Source organism: Melospiza melodia, unplaced genomic scaffold (assembly GCF_035770615.1).
Source record: "Melospiza melodia melodia isolate bMelMel2 unplaced genomic scaffold, bMelMel2.pri scaffold_37, whole genome shotgun sequence".
NCBI classification, from domain to species: domain Eukaryota; kingdom Metazoa; phylum Chordata; class Aves; order Passeriformes; family Passerellidae; genus Melospiza; species Melospiza melodia.
Window position 1 is genome coordinate 7362122 of NW_026948690.1, and position 23050 is coordinate 7385171.

A 23050-nucleotide genomic window follows, 5' to 3' on the forward strand; every position below is an offset into this window, starting at 1 on the left:
ATCTTCTAACACCGCTTCCCACAGTATATCCCCAAATTTTCTCAATTCTGAGAGTTCATAGACCGTATGTGGGTTAAGGCACCTCAGCTCTCTGATGATCCCGGCACCATGCTGGGCCCTGTTTCAGAATGGAGCAGAGCAGATGTTGATGGGACAGGAGCCCTGCGGGGCTGTCAGGGCCCTGCAGCTTGCAAAGTGCTCTGCACTCCCTCAGGTGCTCTCAGAGATATCCAATCCCAGCTGGGCACCTCAGGGCACAAGTGGCACTGCCTGTTCATGGGCACACAGCTGATGTCTGCCTGGAAAAGAGGCACAGGTGTTAATACCTGTTAGTTTCATAATATACAAGCAAATCTTTATTTTCTGGGTCTTTTGAGAACTTTTGAGAAATGTAAACGTTTTCTCTCCTGGAAGAGGAATTTCCTGGATGCGCTGGATTCTTCTTCTGATGGCAGGAGAAGAAATACTCATCTTCCCCTCTGCCTTTGCCACAAACATTCACTCTAATATTTAATCAGCCCTTCCCTTCAGGTGTTTCCAGCTGTCCTGTTGAAATGGCCCTGTCTAAGAACATCTCTTCATTTAGAGCAGCTGCATCTGTGTCCTTTCCATCGCTCCCAGATTTTCTCATCCAGATGCTCTCTGGTCATTCAAGTACCTCTCAACTGACTCGTTTCATGCTTTGAACATCAGGGAGTTGTCAAATCTTTCTGAAGTTTAAATAAATATCACATTAGACAGCATCTTAATTGTTTTTAAATCTATCATAGAATTACCATTTCTTATGTCTTTGTCAAAAACTCTTGCTATACGACAATCTGTGGGGAATGGTGGACATGTCAGATGGTGCTGGGACATCCCAGAGATCCGAGGGAAGAGCTGTGATGGTTATGAAAATGTTCAAATGTTCAACTTCTGTTTTTTGGCAAGAAACCTTTCTGTGTCTCTGAGTATCACCAGGCCCTGAGCCCAAAGGACACAAACCTGATGAGTTGTGGCTCCCACTGCAGGGACACTTGGACCTTGGCTCTATGCAGGAGAGATCTTCATCTCCTTTCTCTCTTTTTCTCCCTCTGGGTATGGAGGGAGCTCCTCACTTCAGTGTGTGACTCGTGTGCAAAGAGCAAATCTGGGCAGAATTGAGGCAGGGAGGGTTTGCACGGGAGGATCTGTTGGGATCTGTGCTGGGCACAGAAGGTGTTTTCCATTGCTCTGAGATGTCTGCTGTGCAAAGTGGATTTAATACCTTGCAGAGGAATGATTTTGGCATATGATGGAGCTGTGCCTTCCCTTGGCTTTGTTGGCTGACAAGAAATGAACATCCCTCTGTGTCTCGGGCAGCTCCTTCTCCAAGGAAAGCAGGTGGGAGTTGGAGCCAAGGAGCTGAAAGCTGCAGGTGCAGCCTGAGCTGAAGGGAGCTCGGATTTGCACAAGGCTGCTCTGAGTGCCAGGGCTTGAATGGGGGAAATGGTGGGGTGGGGGCAGGGACAGAGTCTGATTGATTGTCAGCCAGGAACGGTCTTGACTTTCATATCTATTCAAACTGCATGAGGAGGTACTTGGATTCAATGTCATTTGGAGACTACACATACTGATTTATGAACAGGAAAAAAGCCGAAGAAGGACCTAAAAAAAGTTTTCCCATTACCTTTTTAAATAGAATTTACTCCGTTTGAACACACTACTGAAATCGGTCAAGTTAACCACAGATTATTTGAAAACTGAAATCAAATTATTCCCAGAGGCTTGGCTTGTTAAGGTGTTCTGAATGTTAATGAGCCCTGGGACACTGAATTCCTACACTCAAGAGCTGAAGGCTGAACAAGGCTCTGCAGCAGGAAAATTCAGCAGCAGCCTCCAGGTTGCTGAGGATGTCAGCAGCCCCCACTGAGGCCATCCCTGCCCAGAGACCGTGGGGGAATGGGCAGACAAGGAGAGCATCCCTGGGGCTGGGGCAGCACAACTCAGAGGCACCAGCGGCTCCAGCTGGGAAATGGAGTGTGGAATGTGGCTGGGAAAGCCCTGCCTGGGCTGTGCCAAGCAGGACACACAAGCCCTGACTCCCATTCCCCAAAAAATTCTCTCAAGGAGACATTTAAAAGGAATTAGAATTGTTTGTGTCCTCTGAGTAGGATGTACTGGAGAAATACCAGCAAGAGATTTTCAGGACCCCAAAACAACAAAACAGACTTTGCTGGTAATTTCACAAAATGAGAAAAATTTTAGCAATTTAAAATTGGTTTAAAACGACATTCAATCAACACAGAACACTTCTTAAAGCACTGACTTGGCCCATTCAACTTCACAAACTCTAAGCTATTTGAATTTTACATTACTCAAATTTACAAAAGGACAGAAAAAGAAGGAAATGACAGAAAGAGGGAAAGGCAAAAAAATACAGAGGAGCAAAAACAGAGGTACCAACTCCTGGATTCCAGCACATTTCAGATGGAAATTCCAAGAGGAGGTAGTGTCAAGATGTGTGCTTGCCTTGTGGTAAGCATTAAATACCCCTTGGTCTTCCTGGGCCCTTCCCCCAGGTGGGACTTGGGCTCATTTGGTCCCTCAGGAGCTGGGCTGGGGCTGCAGAGGTGGCTGTGGAGCATTGCCTGTGCTGTGCCAGGGACTGGCATCCACTGCTGGGCTGGGATAGAGGCTCTTTGGGGGATATGGGTTCCAGGGCCGGGCAGGGCTGGACCTGCCCCTTCCTCACCCCCCGCCCCTGACAAAATGTTTTCAGCCAACAATCTCCTCCAGTCTGTCACAATGGACAGTGTTGGAGGTGAAATCCCAATCTCGGCCATGGGCACCTGGACTAGAAGGACAGTTCTTTCCCAAAGGAAGGAAAGCACAGAGCCTTCCCCAGAGTTTTGGGGACAGATGAAAGGTGACCCTTGTGAAACCATTACCAGCCAGATTTGTCCTGACAATCTTCCTATTGGAACAGTCCCTGGATATATGGAATTTTGGAGGTGAAATCCCAGTTCTGGCCATGGGTGTCTGGAGGAGAAGGCCAGGTCTTTTCCATGAGAAGGAAAGCACAGAGCCCCAGTATTTCAATAGCAGATGAGGAGACTCTCAATGTGCCAAGGTCAGCTGGACAATTGCCTGTTGATTACAAGAAGACCTGCAGTGTCACAATGGACCCTTGGTTCAATGAAGTCCAGCATTGTCACAGTGGTCCCTATGTTTCATAAGGCCCAGTGGTGTCACAATGGTCCCAACGAATCCATGAGGCTTTGCAGTGTCACAATGGTCTCGGTAGCTCTCCAGGCCCCACAATATCACGTGACTCCTCTGTTCCATGAGCCCTGAAATGTCACAATTGACCTTTGGACCCTGGGAGTTTCTAGTGTCACAATGTTCTCCTTTGGGTCAACAGTGTCACAATGGACCAATTATGACACGAGGCCCCACAGTGTCACAATGGTTGGTTCCATGCAGCCCTGCAGTGTCACAAAGGCCTCTTGGTTTCACAAGGCCCCACAGTATCACAATGATCCTCTTGGTTCTGTAAGGAACCCCAGGGTCACAATGGTCTCACTGGTTCCATGAGGCTCCACAGAGTCACGGTGGACCCTTGGTTTGATGGGGCCTGCCAGTGTAACAATGATCCCTACATTCATGGACCACACAGTATCACTACAATTCCCTTGGTTCCATGAGGCCCAGCAATGTCACAGTGGTCTCCATGATTCCATGAGGCCCCACAGTGTCACAATGGTCCCTTTGTCTCACAGGGCCCCACAGTGTCACAATGGTCCCTTGGTCTCACAGGGCCCCACAGTGTCACAGTGGTCCCTTGGTCTCACAGGGCCCCACAGTGTCACAATGGTCCCTTGGTCTCACAGGGCCCTGCACTGCTGCATTCCCCCCTCCCCTTCTCAGGCCGCCCTGCCAGCTGAGAAATGCTCCTTGGGCCTCGGCCTTGGCCAACAGCCCCTGGGCTCAGCTCCTCTGCAGTTCATCACAAACACTGTCTGCTCCAGGCACTGCTGCTGCCCAACCAGCTCCTGGGTTCTGTAGGAGCAGCCCTGGGAACTGCTTTTGTTCCCTCAGTGGCACAACATCCCTGTTCTCACATTGCCAAAGAAAGCTGTTGATGCCAAGTGTGGCCAGGATGAGCCATTGCTGGGACTGAAGCCCCTCTCTTGGGGCCCTGCAAACAGTGCTCCAAAAGGAGCCCTTGGAGCTCTCCTGGGCCAGCGACTCCCTCTGAGTGGGGCTTCTCCCAGCCGGGAACTCTCCCGTTTGCTGCACTCGGGGATCCTGAACAATGACAGAGCCTGGGCCGATCCCCCCACTCCTCCAGGCTCGGCCCTTTGCCAGCTGGGGAGATACCAAAGATCCACAGTGAGCATTGCCTGCCCTCAGGGGAATTTCTCCCATGTGCCTTGCACTGACTCTTTGTGTCTGTGTGCACACAGGAGTGCCTGTGCTGGGGAAATGTGGCAGAAATGCTGCTCTCTGAGGGGTTGGAGTGCCTTGGATAGCTGAGTCAGTCAGGCCTGTAGAGAAGGTTAAATCACAAGGCCTAAATGAAGTTAAATGCTGCTGAGAAGTTTGCTTTTGCTAAGCGGTTACCTTTAGTATAAGTTATATGTTAAGTTCAATATTGTTAAGTGTTATTCCTCTGTTAAATTGCGAAGTCATAGGTTTAAGTTAGGTTACATGCTGTTATATTCTGCTCTTTTCCTAAACTGTGAGGTTGAAAGTATCAGTTAAGGTTAATGTATTAGTAAAGTCCTGTTAAGTTTGAGCTCTGTTAAGCTTTTAGGCCATATTCCTTTTATCCTTGCCCTCACTGTCCCTGTGTCTCTCACACACACAGAGACTGTTCTCGGTTCATTTTTGGTTTGCTTGCCTGGATTTGGTTTGGTTTTGTTGTTGCTTTGTTGCCTTGGTGTGCCTGAAGTGTCCCCTCAGGAGCAGAGTGACTCTTGCCAAGGAACTTTGTGCTGCTTGAAATAAACAGGGCCAGGAGACTTCTTCTCCTTTTTAATGCCTTTATTAAAAGTGATCAGCTCAGGATTGGGCAGCTCGGCGGGGCTGCAGTCCCCGTCGTCTCTCCCAGGGCGACTCAGAGAAGGAGGACGACATGCGCAGCTTTGTCCACCAGGGGCAGAGCTGGGGGTCCGGTCCTCGTGGGAGCCTTTAGGGCATCAACACCCTCCGATGTTGGATTGGTCTCAGTCTCACTTCCTCCCAGACCGGGCCCGGGGGCTCTCGAACACAGGGTGAGAAACAACGAAGGTTTTCAGCATCTCTGCAGGCCCAGCACTCCGCTCCTCTCGTCCAGACATCACTCCAGTCTCTCAACTCTTAGCTGGCTCGTTGTTTTAGGGTTTTCTCAGCGCATTTGGAGCAGGGGTCCCACACAGCAAGCTGGTCCTTGGAGTATTTTGCACATCCCTCCCCCGCAAAGTCTCTTCTCCTGGCTGTTCGGGGGGATCCCCACCCTTCACTGTCACAGAGCAGGGCCATTACCTCGCCCCAGCCAGGGCTTTCACTGATACAAAAACAACCATTAACAACAGCGACCCGTAATTACCATAACACAGGCAGAACCCCAGCAGCAACAGTGGTAACCTTTTTCTCACAGAAAAAAATCAACAGAATTTTTGTTCATAACAGTCTCCCTTCTTTCTCTTTGGTCGAGCTTAAATTTTAAGCTGGCATCAACGCACAATTTTTGATTCGTGGGTTTCCTATTTAATTTCTTGAATCGACTGTAAATTTCTTGTGCACTTTGGTAATCACGGTTACTTAACTTTGTCACTTTCCTTGGTTTCTTTAGGTTGGTCTGCACGGCAAATGCTGTTTTAGTGAAACAGATAAATAAGCACAGTAAAAAGAGCAATCCTCCAAGTATACACACAGTGAGGAAAACTACTCTTTCCCACACATCCTTTTTGAAAATCTCCAGGTTCTCCCACCAACTGGAATCAAGTGTTTTGGGTCCAAAAATGAGAAATTTGTAACAAAAAAAAAAAGGGGGGGGGGGAATTTGGATCCAAAAAAGGGAAATTTGGGACTAAAAAGGGAAATTTCTTTTCAAAAAATGGAGAATTTGGGGCCAAGAATGGAGAATTTGGGCTGAAAATGGGAGAATTTGGGTCCAAAAAAGGGAAATTTGTACCAAAAAAGGAGAATTCGGGTCTAAAAGGGGAATTTGGGTGCTCAGGTGGGAAAATTGGGCTCCAAAAGGTAAATTTGAGCTGAAAAAAGGGAAAATTTGGGCTCAAAAAGGAGAATTTGGGTCTAAAAGGGGAATTTGGGTGCTCAGGTAAGAAGTCTGGATCTAAAAAAGGGGAATTTTAGTCTAAAAAAGGGAAAAACTGGACCAAAGAAGGAGAATTTGGGGCCAAAAAGGGAAATTGGGGACTGAAAAAGGAGAATTTGTGTCAAGGAAGGGAAAGTTTGGGACTAAAAATGGGAATTTGGGTGCTCAGGTGGGAAGTTTGGGGTCAAAAATGGGAATTTGGGGGATTTTGGAGAATTTGGGGTGTCCTGAGGGGGGATTTGGGGGAGTTTGAGGCATTTTGGGGAAGTTTCGGTTTCCTGAGAGGGGAATTTTGGGGGAATTTGGGGGGAATTCATGGGAATTTGGGTGTCCTGAGGAGGAAATTTGGAGGATTTTGGGGGGGATTTGGGGTGTCCTGACGGATAATTCGGGGGATTTTGGGGAATTTGAGGGAATTTGGGAGGGTTTTGGAGGATTTTGAGGGGTTTTGGGGTGTCCTGAGGGGGAATTTGAGGGGATTTTGGGGGAATTTGAGGGACTTTGGGTGTCCTGAGGGGGATATTGGGGGAGTTTGGATGTCTTGAGGGGGGAATTTGGGGAAGAATTTGGGGCATTTTGGGAGAACTTGGAGGATTTGGAGCATCCTGAGGGGGAATTTTGGGGGGAATTTGAGGGAATTTGGGTGTCCTAAGGGGTTTTTTAGTGGGATTAGGTTGTCCTGAGGAGGGAATTTGGGAATTTTTGGGGAAATTGGGGGAATTTTAGGGAAATTTGGTGGAGTTTATGGGAATTCGGGGGATTTTGGGGGGAATTTGGGCATCCTGAGGGAGAAATTTGGGGCATTTTTGGGGAGTTTGGGTGTTCTGAGGGAGAATTTGGGCAATTTTGGATGTTCTGGGGGGGAGTTTGGGGGGAATTTGGGGACTTTGGGGATTTTGAGGGATTTTAGGTGTCCTGAGGGGGGGATTTGGGAGAATTTGGGGGTTCTGAGAAGGAATTTTGGAGGATTTTGGAGGATTTGGGTGTCCTGAGGGGGGAAATTTGGAGGATTTTGGGTGTCCTGAGGGGGGAAATTTGGAGGATTTTGGGTGTCCTGAGGGGGGATTTTGAGGGAATTTGTGTTGCCTTCTGGATCAAGGTAGGCGACCTGGTTCTGAGGTACAGCTCGACAGCCCACTCTCCAGGGCTGTTCGGGCCAATGACATACGCAGACACCAATGTGGTGGACGGTCAAAAGGCGTTTATTACTTCTTCTCCTGGGGTCTTATAGTCTTAGGGGTCTCTACGTCAAAAGGGGTTTGTCCTTCTTACCTATGGTTAGTAGGGGATGGAAAAGTACTGAGTAAGGAGTGGAAAGTTACTGGCTTCAGTGGGGCAACATTCCTATTTTTAGTGGGGCCACATTCCTATGTTAATTTCTTATCTATGAGTAACTGAGGGTCTTATCTATGGGGAACCGAGGGTCCTGGCTTTCCGTGACATCGTGAGATCTTCCGCAGCGCCTCTTCCCTAGCTACCACATCTCCCCCCCCCTTTTCACAAATGAATGAGGTAGTCATGTACATAAGTGCTGAATTGAGGTATAAAGTTGTAACTTGACAAGGGAAAGGGATTTTGGGAAACCTGAGTAAGCTTTTGCCAGACAAGTTTAGGAAATCTTGTGACTGGCAGTGTTCTTTGGTTGAATTCACAGCAACTGTGGTCGCCCTATGAACAGGATGTTGGTCCGTTCCAGGCAGCTCTGAACGAATGAGACTAGCTTGTTCAGCAGGCATGGTCCGAAGGTGACTGTTAGAAACAGCATCGCCAATGGACCTGTCATTATTTCTCTTTTGTGGATCCGGCTGGGTCCCTCAAGAAGACGGTACATCTCTTCGTCTGAGTGGTACAGGACCCTAGGAACAATCAGAACTTGGACACAGAAGTCGTTAGAGTCATTGAATTTGGGAAGGAACACACAAGGACTCACTCGGGATCGCTGGCAGACCCACATCCCCGATGCGGATGGGACTACCCACTTATTGTTTTTCCTATTCGGCCTGACAATTTTGGTGCAGATGTTGCCTTTCCGCCTAGCTAGGGTGGCATTGCCAAAGCATCTGCCTCGGCCTGTGACTTGACTCAGGGTGATTCCTTTGCGAGGGGTGTCCCATCTGCACTGGTGAGGGGCGTCGGCTGAGGAATAACTGAAGGGAGTGTTTAGAGCGACTCCTCTGTAAAAGGGGGGTTTGACATCGTAACAAAGCCAGCAGGATTCGGTTAGGTTAGGGTTGGATTCGTTCAGGGATACAAAGGTAGCCTCTAACATACGAAGGATTGGGTCTGCGTCTGACTCGGTTAAGCGGCTCATCTGAAAGGTTTCCGCTTGACCGGTCGGGACATTGGTGACCCCTGTGGGTAAGGTTTTGGGGTAGGTTATGTTTCTCCCTTTCGGCATGCTTTTAATCACTTTGTTGGGTCTGACTGCTCGGGATGCTGACGGCTGGAGCCTGTTAATTTGCACGTTCACCCTCTCTTTTGACCCTTGAAGGACTACTGTCCACGTTCTGCCTGTGGCCCAGCTAGGGTGATCTGGCTGCAAGACCGTCATGTTGTAATCAGTGCATGCCCGAAATCTAGGGATTTTAAGTTGGTTTTGATGGGGGTTTTCGCGAAAGAAGAAGGGTATTTTGCAGCCGATGGGTGCCCAGGTGAACTGTATGAATTTGTCTGGGTCTTGTGGGTCCCTCCCAGGCCCCAACGGTCTGGCATCTGTAACTATGGTTTCGCAGCCCCAGTGCCCACAATATCCCCACCCTGGGTGATTGCAGTAGCTTTTCCCAGGGTTTGAAGCTGGGCACCAGTAGGATAGGTACGAATGTTTGACGTGTAGGGAATAGGGGTTTGCCCTTGGCTGTCCTGGAAACAGGTCGGTGATGCGGAGCACGAAGGATGGGGTGTTCGGTGTGGTGATTTCTCTGAGTGATTTGCCACTACTAAGGTGTCGCATGACCCACCTGAAGGGCTGGCTTGCCTCTGGCGACAAGCCCCAACAGCAAAATCACACAGAAACACCCTTGGTGCTTGGGTCTCACCCACGCGGGTCTCTTGGGTGCTGCCTGACGGCTTGGTGTCTGTCACTTTCGTCTGGAACCGGGATGTACGCGTCACGAGGGCGTCCCACGAGCAGGTCCTGTAAACAAAGACTCGCAATTCTCGTCAGTCTCATTCTGCTCGCTATGAAGGTCCAGTTTAATCGACTTAAGTGGACACCACCTCATCTTGCCGTCCTTTTTGACAGCTGCGTACCCTCTCCCCGTGAGCATCAGCCTCCAACCCCGTTCCCACTCGCCTAGCTCGTTTCTGATTACCACCTGTGGGCCCTCTTCTAGCATTCGAGTGGCCCAGTGTTTTTGGACGGGACTGTTTCTTTCGTCCCCCCTAGGGAATTGATTCAGTGCCAGCAAAGCGGTTGCCAGCATACGTGCCTGATCTCCTGGGGGAATGGCATTGGCAAAGCCCTCTGCTTTTGCCAACACTTCTATCTTGGTTTTCAGGGTTTGGTTTGCTCTCTCAACTATGGCCTGCCCGGTACTGTTGTATGGGATGCCTTGCACTAACGTGATGCCCCATTTTGAGGCGAATTCCTGTAATTGTTTAGAGATGAAATTGGAGCCGTTATCCGTTTTGATCTGCTTGGGGATACCAAGCCAAGCCATGGCTGTCAGCCAGTGCGGAATTGTGTTTTTGGAGTTGGTTTTGGGGTGCTGTGTGGCTATGATCGTTCCGCTATAAGTGTGTACTGTCACTGCAAGCCATGCTCGGGGCTTCATCAGTTCGCACCAGGTGAAGTCCGACTGCCAGATTTCTGAGGGCTTGAGACCTCTCGGGTTGACTCCGTAGGTCCAAAGGGGTGACTTCTGGCAGTAAGGGCAAGTGGCTACCACAAATTTCGCGTCCGCCGTCGGGATTCCGCATCTCTTCGCCAGTGCTTTGACTCCGATGTGGAGCGACTCGTGCAGTTGACGAGCTCTTTGCAAGCTCCAAACGCCTTTTGCTGCGGCGTCCGCTTTGTCGTTGCCGGTCTGGAAGTAGCCTTTGACTGGGTCATGGCTGTTGATGTGGATGACTGACACAGTGCCCTGTCGCGAAGAAAGTGCTTCTTCCAGCATTAGGGCTGCTGCTGATGTCGACACTCCTGGTCCTGCCATGGCTAGGCAGAGCCTTGCCACGAATATAGAGTCCGTTACGATGTTGAGGTGTTCATCTTGGAAGAGTCCGCACACCAAAACCACTGCTGCTGCCTCCAGCTGTTGCACTGACAGTGTGGGGTCACACGCTTTGACGCAGTGCCATTGCTCTCCTGCCTGCCACACTGCTGCTGCGGTTGAAGTCGTGGAGGAAGCGTCTGTGAAGACCATTGGTCCTGGCTGCGGTCTGTCCTTGACTTTCGGTGGCACGTCCATGTCGACTACGGTCAGCAGCTTTGTCCAGGGTGGCGTGGAGGAGTAGGAGATTTCTCCTCCGAAGCCGGAGAGAGCAAGGGCCAGGTACTCTGATATTGTGGCTGACTCCGAGGTCGGCTGCTTGCGAAACGGAAGGTGGATGGTTGTCGGCTCTGTCCCTAGGTGTTTCAAGGCTAGTCTCCTGCCTTTCATGATGAAGCTGGCGATGCATTCGATTCCGGGGGAAAATGCACGAGCGGGTCTTCCGAGGACCACCCATTGGATCGGTCGGGCCTTTTCAGAAGGTCCTTGGGCCAGTGCTCCCACTCCCCCCTTCAGTGTAAAGTGGACATACAGGTCTAGTGGCATGGCTGGGTTCCACCTGGCAAGCGTGCCAGTGGACATCTGGTTTTCGATGAAGTCAAGGGAGCTCGTTGCTTGCGGCGTCAGCTCCTTGGGATCCCAGGGGTTCTTCCCTTTCAGGAGGTCGTACAGAGGGTCCATGACCTCGGGAGGAATCAGGATGATGTTGCGAAGCCACTGCAGCGATCCCACCAGGCGTTGCACGTCGTGGAGCGTCTCGACTTCTCGGCTGATCTTCATCTCGGGGGGTGTCACATAGGAGCTTGTGATCCCTACTCCCAGGAAGGTCACGCAGGGTCCTCTCTTGATCTTTGCGCTCGTGATCTCGAAGCTGTTGGCCTGAAGGGTCTCTGTGATTGTGGTCACAAGGTCATCTACTTGGCTTGTTGATGGTGCTGCAACCAGGATGTCGTCCATGTACTGGATGATGGTTGCGGTGGGATTGGAGTGTCGAACTGGCGTCAGTGCTTTGTCCACGGTGATCTGGCATATGGTCGGGCTTTCAACCAGGCCTTGGGGAAGCACTCTCCATTGGAAGCGAAGGTTGGGCCGCTCGCCGTTCCAAAACGCCACGGAAAAGGCGAATCGTTCCCTGTCCTCAGGGTGCAGGGGTATTGAAAAGAAGCAATCCTTGATATCCAGTACTGCGCACGGCTGCCCTGTGGGGATGGCTGAGTTCGCAGGTAGCAGTGTCTGGACTGGACCCAGGGGTCGGATCGTCTTGTTCACTTCTCTCAGGTCGTGGACTAGACGATAGCCTTGTCCGGACCTCTTGGGGATCACGAATACAGGGGTGTTCCATGGGCTGGTGGAGGGTTCTATGTGACCCTTTTGCAGTTCGTGGTCGACCAGTTCCAGCAAGGCTGCCATTCGAGGCTCTGTCAGGGGCCACTGCTCGACCCATACGGGGTCTGATGACTTCCAAGTCAATTTGATTGGCAGCGGAGGGTGTACGGCAGTGGCCCTCAGGATAAATTTGTAATCCGAAATCCGAGCATGGAAAGGACGTCCCTTCCTAACAGGGGTGGAGAATTTTGCAAAATGTAGGGGTAGATTGCTACTGTCTGTTCTGGTCCCTTTTTCGTGTGAAGTGTTATAGCCACCAGCTGGGTGCTTTTCCATGCCTGGGACTGCCCCCCCACTCCGTTCACTGGGGGGACTTCTTTGATTTGCCAATGTCTGGGCCAATGTGCTTGGGGAATAATTGTGCAGTCTGATCCTGTGTCCGCCCAGAACTGAAACCCTATGACGTGGGGATCCTGGCTGCCGTAAAGGCGGCATGTCCCCCACACCATCAGGGGTTCCTTCCCTATTTTCATGACCAAGGCCACCCAGGGATCCCGCTCTGGGGTGTCCCCTGCTGTTCCTGCGACACCGGCGCAGCTTGTGGCGGTGGGGGGTGCGAAGGTATTGAGGGCGGTGCTGCGCAACTCTGCCATTGTATTGCTGGAAGGGATTCTAAGTTGACTGCTCCCTGTGGGGGCATAGGGTATGAGGATCCCCTGCCCCACTGGGGGTTGCTGTAGCTGGGCCGCTGCATATTCCAGGTGGGAGGGGGCTGAACACGGCCCGGCTGCCCCCTCCCTCTCCCGTTTCCCTGAAACCTGGATCTGCATTCCTTAGCTAAATGCCCCTTCCTTCCACACACCCAGCACGGCCCCCTACCTCCCCCTTGTTGTGGTGGAGCATCTGCTGATGGGCGCCTTGGCTGGGGGCAGTTTACTGCCAAGTGGCCTGCCTGGCCGCACTTAAGGCACGCCATCACACTGGTTATTGCAGTGTGAACTGCTGCTTGAATGGGAACTAGATGTTCCTCCTTTGCAACATGTCTGATCATGGCAGCTATATTGGACCCCTGTGGCAGTGACCTTAAAATGTCTTTGGTGGCTGAATTGCATTGCTGGCGTAGGCACTCTACCAGCACGGGACCCTTCGCCTCTGAGGGTAACGCAGAGGAATCTAATGCGGCCTGAAGTTTGTCCACAAACTGAGTGAAGCTTTCACTCTCACCCTGTTTTATGAGAGACCACGGGGATGGTTTGGCTACCACTTTAGAAGCGTCACGGATGGCTTCTAGGGCAGCACGGGTGGTTGTCATGACCTCATGGGCACGCAAGCCCTCAGCCTGTTGCTGGGGGGTGATCATAGTGGGGTCTGTGCCCATTAGCCTCTGTATGCTGGAGCCGTGCTGTGGGTGGTCTGCCCCTGTTACCAAGGCTAGCTGTTTGAGGCAATTATCCTCCCATTCTTGTTTAAAAACGATCATTCCCGCACCATCAAATATCATTCTACACGTCTGCTTAATATCAAAGGGAAGCATATCGTCCCCACCAAAAAGGCCGTCAATAGGTGTGCAAACCATGGCAGAATTAATTCCCTTATCCGCAATCGCTTTAACAATTGCCTGCACATCTTTTGGATTAACCGGTGAATAAATCCTTTGGTTTCCGCCTGCCCCCCCCACACGAACCGGGAACACCAGAGTGGCAGACGGAGCCCATTCCGCGCAAGCCATTTTTATTTTCCGCCAGTTTGTAAGCGGGGTTCGGTTTTTCTCTGGTAACCCCTTCACCCATGCAGGAGCGTTGTGGCTAGTGACCTTACATGCCGCTGCTCTCTCTCTCTGGGCTCCCCCCGCCTCCTGCCGGGGGAGGTCCTTACCCTACAAGGACCTAATTTGAATAGAGCGCTCTGATTGGTCTTACGCGCCTCCGCGGGGGCCGCCCCGTCTCCCCGCTCGCCCGCACATGCGTTGTTCACCGGGCTGACTGCGTTTCCGCCCCCCGCCTCCTCCTTTCCGCCCTGACCATGCGGTCCGGCGCCGTTTTCAAACGCATATGGTGGGGGGGCGTTTCTATCGGTCCCTATGGGGTCCGACATTCTGGCCGCGTTCCGCGCCTCCTTTGCGAGCCCCTGCCAGAACGCCCGCGTGTGTTCCCCCCCCTCCGATGGTGAGTCCGCTCGCTGAGGGGGATCCGGTGTTCGCGCCTCCGCGCGCCCGCCCAGGTCAGGCGCCTCCGCTGTTTGTGTTGCCGCGCCCACCCCCAACTGCGGCACGGCTAATAAACAAGCTCGCACGGCTTTCCAGGTTTCTTGCTCTTGTCGAGCTTTTTTCAGAGCCTGGACAATTCTGCCCCACGATTTTAGGGCTTTCCCTGAGCCCAAGGACATAGCGTCCTCCGCCAGGGCTTTTGTACAATTATCCCACACGTCCGAATGTAGGACGTCCACGGGGCTTTCAATAGCCCCAAGCTTAATTAATCTCGACAATGCGAGAGTTAAATCCCTAAGTTTACATTCTATACCCCATTGTGCATGCATCTCTGTTACGACCTTCGCTATGGCTTCCATCGTCCACGCGGGTCCGGGAGCGTCCTCCCCACTGCGGTCAGACCTGCTGCCACAGCCGCCGTCCTCTTTCCAGGAGAATTCCCGTTTGCCGGGTGCAACTCGCTTTCCCGGGTTTCCGGCACCAAAATGTTGCCTTCTATATCAAGGCAGGCGACCTGGTTCTGAGGTACAGCTCGACAGCCCACTCTCCAGGGCCGTTCGGGCCAATGACATACGCAGACACCAATGTGGTGGACGGTCAAAAGGCGTTTATTACTTCTTCTCCTGGGGTCTTATAGTCTTAGGGGTCTCTACGTCAAAAGGGGTTTGTCCCTCTTACCTATGGTTAGTAGGGAATGGAAAAGTACTGGGTAAGGGATGGAAAGTTACTGGCTTCAGTGGGGCAACACTCCTATTGTTAGTGGGGCCACATTCCTATGTTAATTTCTTATCTATGAGTACCTGAGGGTCTTATCTATGGGGAACCGAGGGTCCTGGCTTTCCGTGACATCGCGAGATCTTCCGCAGTGCCTCTTCCCTAGCTACCACAAATTTGGGGGAAGGAACTTGGAGGAAGTTGAGTGCCCTGAAGGGGAAATTTGGGGGATTTTGGGGCAATTTGAATAATTTTGGAGGGAATTTGGGGGATTTTTGAGGCATTTTTGGGATTTTGGGTGTCCTGAGGGGGGAATTTGGGTAGATTTGGGGAAATTTTGAGGATTTTTGGTGTCCTGAGCGTGGATTTTTGAGGCAATTTGGGGGAAATCTGGGAAATTTTTGGTTTCCTGAGGGGGAATTTGAGGAATTTTGGGGGGAATTTGTGGGAATTTGGGTGTCCTGAGGAGAAAATTTGGGCATTTTGGGGGAATTTGGGGGATTTTTGGAGGAATTTGGGGGAGAATCTGGGGAATTTTGGAAGATTTTTGATGTCCTGCAGGGAATTTGAAGGAATTTAGAGGATTTGGGGGATTTTGAGGGATTTGGGGGAATTTGGAAAATTTGGGGCATCCTGAGTGGGAATTTGGGGGCATTTTGGGGGAGTTTTGGTTTCCTGAGGGAGGAATTTGGGGAAATTTGGAGAATTTGGCGCATTTTGGGTGTCCTGAGGGGGGAATTTGGGGATTTTGGGGGAGTTTGGGCTTCCTGAGGGGGGATTTGACGGATTTTGGAGAAATTTTGGGAATTTGTGAGGAATTTGGGAGATTTCTGTTGTCCTGAGGGGGAATTTGGGTTATTTTGCAGAATTTTGGGGGAATTTAGGAGTCCTGAGGGGATAATTGGGGAAATTTGGGAGATTTTGGGGGAATCTGGGGGATTTTGGGTGTCCTGAGGGGCAGTTTGAGAGATTTTGGGGGGAATTTGAGGGGGAAATTAGGGGGATTTGGGGGGGAATCTGATGGGGGAATCTGGGCAATTTTGGGGGAATTTGGAGGATTTTTTGGGGGAATTTGGGGCATTTTTGGGGGGAATTGGGGGGATTTTGGGGGAATTTGGGGGATTTGGGGGATCCTGAGGGGGAATTTGGGGCATTTTGGGGGAATCTGTGGGATTTTGAGTGTCCTGAAGTGGCAGTTTTGGCATTTTGGAGGAGTTTTGGGGTGTCCTGAGGGGAGAATTTGGCGGGAAATTTCGGGTGTCCGGAGGAGAGGAATTTGGGGGGGAATTTTAAGGATTTTGGGGGAATTTTGGGGGAGTTTGCTTGTCCTGAGGGTGGAATTGGGATAATTTGTGGGATTTTATAGGATTCTGTGTAATTTTCCCCTCAGAAAGTGTCCCCGGCTGGGCTCCCCACACGCTCGGCCCACCCCGCCTGCTTCTCCCCCGATGACAAATTCTCGCGGCACCGCCTGGCCCTGAAACGGAGATTCGGGGTCCTGCCCACCCAGCGGGGCCGGGCCCTGCTCTGAGGGACCCCAAAAACCCCCAAAAAACCCCAAATGCCCCCCAAAAACCCCCGGTGGAGGAGATGGAGCTCAGTCAAACCAGCTGAGCTGAACTCGATGGGAGGGAGGGGTTAAACAGGGGGAAATTGCGAATATTAAAGGATTTGGGAGCTCAGAGGTGTCTGAGTGTTGGTGGTCAAAGAAATTTGGGGTTTTTTCATTGTTTTGGGGGGTTTTTGGGGTGTGTGAGGGAATTAACAGCGATCTGTGGGGCACGAGGGGTGATGGGAGTTGGAGGCGCGGATATAATGGAGATCTAAGGGGCGTGGGTGATGATGGGAGTTGGAGGCACGGATATAATGGAGATGTGGGCGCGGGTGTAATGGGGCTCAATGGGGCGCGGGGGACGATGGGAGTTGTAGACGCGGGTATAATAGAGCTCTAGAGGGCTTAGGGGATGATGGGAGTTGTATGCATGGATATAATTGGGCTCTATGGGGCGCAGGGGGTGATGGGAGTTGTATGCACGGATAGAATAGGGATCTATGGGGCGCAGGGGATTATGGGAGTTTGAAGCGCGGGTATAATGAGCTCTGTGGAGCACGGGGCATGATGGGAGTTGGAGGCCTGTGTATAAGGGGGCTCTATGGAGTGCGGGGGATGATGGGAGATGTAGGCGCAGGTATAATAGAGCTCTAGAGGGCTTAGGGGATGATGGGAGTTGTATGCATGGATATAATTGGGCTCTATGGGGCGCAGGGGGTGATGGGAGTTGTATGCACGGATACAATAGGGATCGATGGGGCGCGGAGGATGATGGGAGATGTAGGCACTGCTTTATTAGAGCCTCGGTGCATCACAGGAGATGAAGGCTTTGTTTAACGAGGCCCCGGGGCATCATGGGGGATAGAGGCCCTGCTTTAATGGTGCCTAATGGAGCCGCGGGGCACGATGGGAGCTGTAGTCCCAGAACTGCCTGTGACGAGCGCTTGAGGATCCAGGAAGGCATCTGAGAGGACCCTCTGGGCTCGGGGCGCCCTTGGATGGCATCTGCGGGGGCTCTGAGGGGTCTCTGTGGGGTGCGGGACGTGTCGGGGTTGGCAGGGCCGGAACTCGGCCATGAGGGGGCTCTGTGGCTGCGGGGGATGACGGGAGATGTAGGCCCGAAAGCGGCGCTCGGAGGCCTCTGTGTGCCCTAGGGCGTTTGGGGGTCCCAGGAGGCATTTGGGGGTCCCGGGTGAGCTCTGGGGGGCAGCTGGGGGTCCTGCAGGGTCTGGGGTTGCCAATGGGGCATGGGAAGGCGATAACGGGTGCTGTGGGGAGCGCGGGGCATGACGGGAGCTGTAGGCCCGGCTCCATTAGGCGTCTATAGGGTTGCGGTGCATGATGGGAGTTGAAGGCTAAAAGTTTCTAAAATGGCACCGCCTCCAGGCCTCGCCCCAAGGTCGTGTTCCCGGGCTCTGATTGGTCTCAGCAAGTGACAGGCGGGAGCGTCAGCCAATGGGAGGCGGCGGAGGTGGGAACAGCCCCTTTAACCCTCCAGTGCCTCCCAGTCCCTCCCAGTTCATCTCAGTCCATCCCAGTATCGCTCCCAGTACATCCCAGTTTGCCCCAGTGCCTCCCAGTATCTCCCAGTTCATCCCAATCTGTCCCAGTACAGCCCCCGTGCCCTTCCAGGCCCTCCCAGTCGATTCTTTGATTACTCCCAGTACATCCCAGTTTGTCCCAGTATCTCCCAGTCCATCCCAGTCCCTCCCAGTCCATCCCAGTATCACTCCCAGTTGCTCTCAGTCCCTCCCAGTTCATCCCAGTATCACTTCCAGTTTGTCCGGGTTTGCCCCAGTCCCCTCCCAGTATGTCCCAGTCCCTCCAAGTCCATCCCAGTATGCCCCAGTTTGTCCCAGTCCCTCCCCTGCCCCTCCTCAGCTCTGCCCTGCCCCTTCTTTCCTTGGCCACGCCCTTTCTTTCATTGGTCCTGCCCCCTCCCAGTTCCCCCCCTCCCCATTTCCAGTTCCAGCAGCTGCTCTGGGAAGGTGCGTGGGGCCCCAGTTCATCCTGTTCATCCCAGTAACTCCCAGTATCTCCCAGTTACTCCCCAGTATCTCCCAGTTACTCCCCAGTAACTCCCAGTTCATCCCAGTAACCCCCCAGTAACTCCCAGTAACTCCCAGTTACTCCCCAGTAACTCCCAGTAACTTCCAGTAACTCCCAGTTCATCCCAGTAACCCCCCAGTAACTCCCAGTAGCTCCCAGTAACTTCCCAGTAACTCCCAGTTCATCCAAGTAACCCCCCAGTAACTCCCAGTAGCTCCCAGTAACTCTCAGTTCATCCCAGTAATTCCCAGTAACCCCCCCAGTGCTCCCCAGTCCATCCCAGTAACTCTCAGTCTATCCCAGTCCCCCCCAGTTTGTCCCAGTTTGTTCCAGTCCCACCCTCCTCAGGAATCCCAGTGACTCCCCAGGACCCAGTCCCCACACAGTATAACCCAGTCACTCCCAGTATAACCCAGTTCCCTCCCAGTCCCTCCCAGTTCATCCCAGTTCCCCTCCTGTTCCCCCCCAGTTTGTCCCAATCCCTTCCCAGTTCCCCCCAGTCCCTCCCAGTCTGTCCCAGTTCCCTCCCAGTATCCCCCAGTTTGTTCCAGTCTGTCCCATTCCCTCCTCCCAGTATAAACCAGTATCTGCCAGTCCCCTCCCAGTCCCTCCCAGTTTGTCATAATCTCCTGCCAGTATCCCTCAATCCCCTCCCAGTCCCTCCCAGTTTGTCCCTCCAGTTCCCCCTTCATCCATTCCCAGTTCCCCCCACTCCCTCCCAGTATCCCTCCAGTCTGTCCCCGTTCCCTCCCAGTCCATCCCAATCCCCTCCCAGTTTATCCCAGTTCCCTCCTAGTCCCCTCCCAGTATCCCCCAGTCCCCTTCCAGTATAACCCAGTCCATCCCAATTCCCTCCCAGTCCCCTCCCAGTATGACCCAGTGCCCTCCCAGTCCACCCCAGTCCCTCCCAGTTCACCCCAGTTCCATCCCAGTTCCCTCCCAGTATGACCTAGTCCCTCCCAGTGCCCTCCCAGTATAAACCAGTCCCCTCCCAGTTTGTCCCAATACCCTCCCAGTATAACCCAGTCACTCCTAGTCCATCCCAGTCCCTCCCAGTATAACCCAAATCCCTCCCAGTCCCTCCCAGTTCCCCCCAGTCCCTCCAAATTTGTCCCAGTTTCCTCCCAGTTCCCCCCAGTTTGTCCCAGTCTGTCCCATTCCCTTCTCCCAGTATCCCTCAATTCCCTCCCAGTGCACCCCCAGTATAAACCAGTGTCCGCCAGTCTGTCCCAGTTCCCTCCCAGTCCATCCCAGTTTATCCCAGTAACCCCAAAACAATCCCAGTATCTCCCAGTCCCTCCCAGTATCTCCCAGTTCCCACCCAGTCCTGTCCAGTCCCTCCCAGTCCATCCCAGTTTATCCCAGTCTGTCCCATGTAGTAGATAGGGGCAGGCGCTCGGAAAATCTCGCGATGTCACGGAAAGCAGCAGGATTCCTCTCCCCCTAACACCTACTGATAAGGGATCACCCAAGAATGTAGTCCCCCCTAACATTAGTAACTTTCGACTCCTTACTAACCAATTACAGTAAGGTAAGACCCCCTGACGTAGAGAAAAACTTTCCCGAGTATAAAACCCGACGAGATGGGACAATAAAGGCCTTTGAACCGTCCACCACGTTGGTGTTAGTGTGTGTTCTTGGCCCGAGTGACCCTGGAGAGTTTGGGTTGCCTTGCCTTGCATCAGAAGGCAACAACTGGTGCTGGGAACCCGGGATCAAACCAGTGCCCGGGGAACGGGGATTCGCCTGGAGAGAGGTCGGCGGCTGCACAGCTGGTCTAGTGCAGCAGAGGGGACGCCCTCGAATCATGGAAGCAATTGCAAATGTCATAAGTGAGGTGCATGCACAATGGGGAATCGAATGTAAGCTTAAAGATATGACTCTCGCATTGCCAAGATTGATCAAGCTGGGGGCTATAGAAAGCCCTGTGGATATTTTACACCCGGAGGTGTGGGATAATTGAACGAAAACGCTGGCCGAGGATACCATGTGTTCAGGCTCGGGGAAAGCCCTAAAATCGTGGGGCAGAGTCATCCGGGCTCTGCAAAAAAGTCAACAAGAGCAAGAAACCTGGAAAGCTGCGAGAAGCTGTTTAATAGCCACTCCGCAGTTGGGGGTGGGAGCTATGACACAGACCACCCCGGAAAGTGATCAGATTGAAGACGGGGATGTGCAGCGCCTAGGCGCATCCCACCTCCCCTCGAGCCCGAGCCCAAAACCCCCAGGAGACCCCCCCAAGCCCCCTGCGGAGCCCGGCAGATCCCAGCTCCCTCTCGGCAAAACCGCGGCTCCTCTACCTGTCCCCCCCCCGCCGACTGCCGACCCAACGCAGGAGGCAGAGCAACAGGCACAGTGTTTTTGGGGGGGGCTGGCGGAGGATGCGCGGGAAGCGGCGGGACGGTCAGAAACGGCCCGGATCGATAAAATCTCTCCGCCGCCGTATGGGGTCGAAAATGGCGACCAACCACGTGGTCAGGGCGAAAGAGAAGAGAGGGAAAAGGGCGGAAATGGAGTCAGCGCGCCTAACATCGCATGCGCAGGCGAGCGGGGAGGGGGGCGGTCCCCGCGGTGGAGGGTGAGGCCAATCAGAGCGCTCTATTCAAATTAAGCCCGTATAAGGCAAGGACCTCCCCCAGCAGGAGGCGGGGGGACCCCAGGGGGAGGGAACGGTCCGCCCCCCGCAGGAGGGGGCGGGGTGAGAGCCCGAGAAAAAGGCAGAGCAGCCCGGAAGTACTCGGTCTTTCGGCTTCCGACTCTGACTCAGACTTGAGCCGGGACGAGTCTGAGAGGGAGTCGGGGAGCTCCGATTCGGATAGTAGCCTTAACAGAGGGAGAGCAACAGTGTTATAAACAAAAATTCAGTTGATTTTTTTCTGTGAGAAAAAAGTTACCACTACTGCTGGGCTGCTGCCTGTGTTATGGTAATCACGGGTCGTTGTCATTAATGGTTGTTTTTGTATTAGTAAAAGCCCTGGCTGGGGCGAGTTAATGGCCCTTCTCCTGAGACTGTAACGGGTGGGGACCTTCCGAGGCTAAGTTTTACCTTTCTCAGTATAGGGAAGACACCTGAGAAGGTGGGGGGGGGTTATGCAAAGTGACTCCCAAGACCAGAATTCTTTGTGGGACCCCCATCTCCAAACTCATGGAGAAACCTCAAAAACAACGAGCCACCTAAGAGTTGAGAGACTGGAGTGATGTCTGGACGTGAGGAGCTGAGCGCTAGGCCTGCAGAGATGCGGGAAACCTTCATGGTTCCTCACCCTGTCCTCGAGATCCCCCGGGCCAGGTCTGGGAGGGGAGCGAGACCCTGGACTGAGGTACCATCTGACAGGGATCAGCAGGCCCTGAAGGCTCCCAAGAGGATCTGATCTCCAGCTCTGGCCCTGGTGGACAGAGCTGTGCATATCCTCCTCCTCTGAGTCACCTTGCGAGAGACGACGGACACTGCAGACCGTCAAGCCGCCCAATCCTGAGCTGATCACTTTTAATAAAGGCATTAAAAAGGACAAGAAGTCTCCTGGCCCTTGTTTATTTCAAACAGCATATAACATCTCTAGCCACAGCGCTCCTGCATGGGTGAAGGGGTCATCAGAGAAAGACCGGACCCCGCTTACAGACTGGCAAAAAATAAAGATAGCCTGCGCTGAGTACACCCCTTCAGGCAAGCTAGTGTTCCCAGTCCGTGTTGGGGGGGCAGGCAAAAACCAAAGAAGGACCTATTCTCCAGTGAATCCAAAAGAGGTACAGGCAATTATTAAAGCAATTGCAGACAAGGGAATTAATTCTGCCATGGTTACCACACTTATTGATGGCGTTTTTGGGGGGGATGACATGCTTCCCTTTGACATCAAAAAGACAAACAGTGCAGAATGATTTTTGATGGGGCAGGAATGATTGTTTTTAAACAAGAGTGGGAGGATCAATGCACAAAGGAGCTAGCCCAGATAACTTGACCTGACCATCCACTACACGGCTCCAGTATACAGAGATTGATGGGTAGAGACCCCACTATGATCACCCCCCAGGCCCAGGCTGAGGGATTAAGGGCCCATGAAATTATGACAACCACCCGGGCTGCCCGAGAGGCCATTCGTTCTGCTTCCAAAGTAGTGGCTAACCCTGCCCCGTGGTCCACCATAAGACAGAGAGAAAGTGAGAGCTTCATTCAGTTTGTGGACAGGCTTCAGGCAGCAGTAGATTCCTCCTCATTACCCTCAGAGGCGAAGGGTCCCGTGCTGGCAGAGTGCCTACGCCAGCAATGCAACTCAGCCACCAAGGACATTTTAAGATCACTGCCACCTGGGGCTAACATAGCCGACATGATCAGACACGTGGCAAAGGAGGAACACCTTGCTCCCATCCAAGCAGCAGTTCACACTGCAATAACCAGTGTGATGGCATGCCTTAAGTGTGGCCAGGCAGGTCACTTGGCAGTAAACTGCCCCCAGCCAAGGCGCCTATCAGCAGCTGCTCCACCACGCCAAGGGGGATTTAAGGGACCGTGCTGGGCATGTGGGAAGAAGGGACATTTAGCTAAAGAGTGCAGATCCAGGCTTCAGGGAAACGGCAGAGGGAGGGGGTAGCTGGGCCGCGTTCAGCCCCCTCCCACCTGGAATGTGCAGCGGCCCAGTTACAGCAACCCCGCAGTGGGGCAGGGGACCCTCGTACCCCATGCCCCCACAGGGAGCAGTCAATTTTATATCCCCACCTAC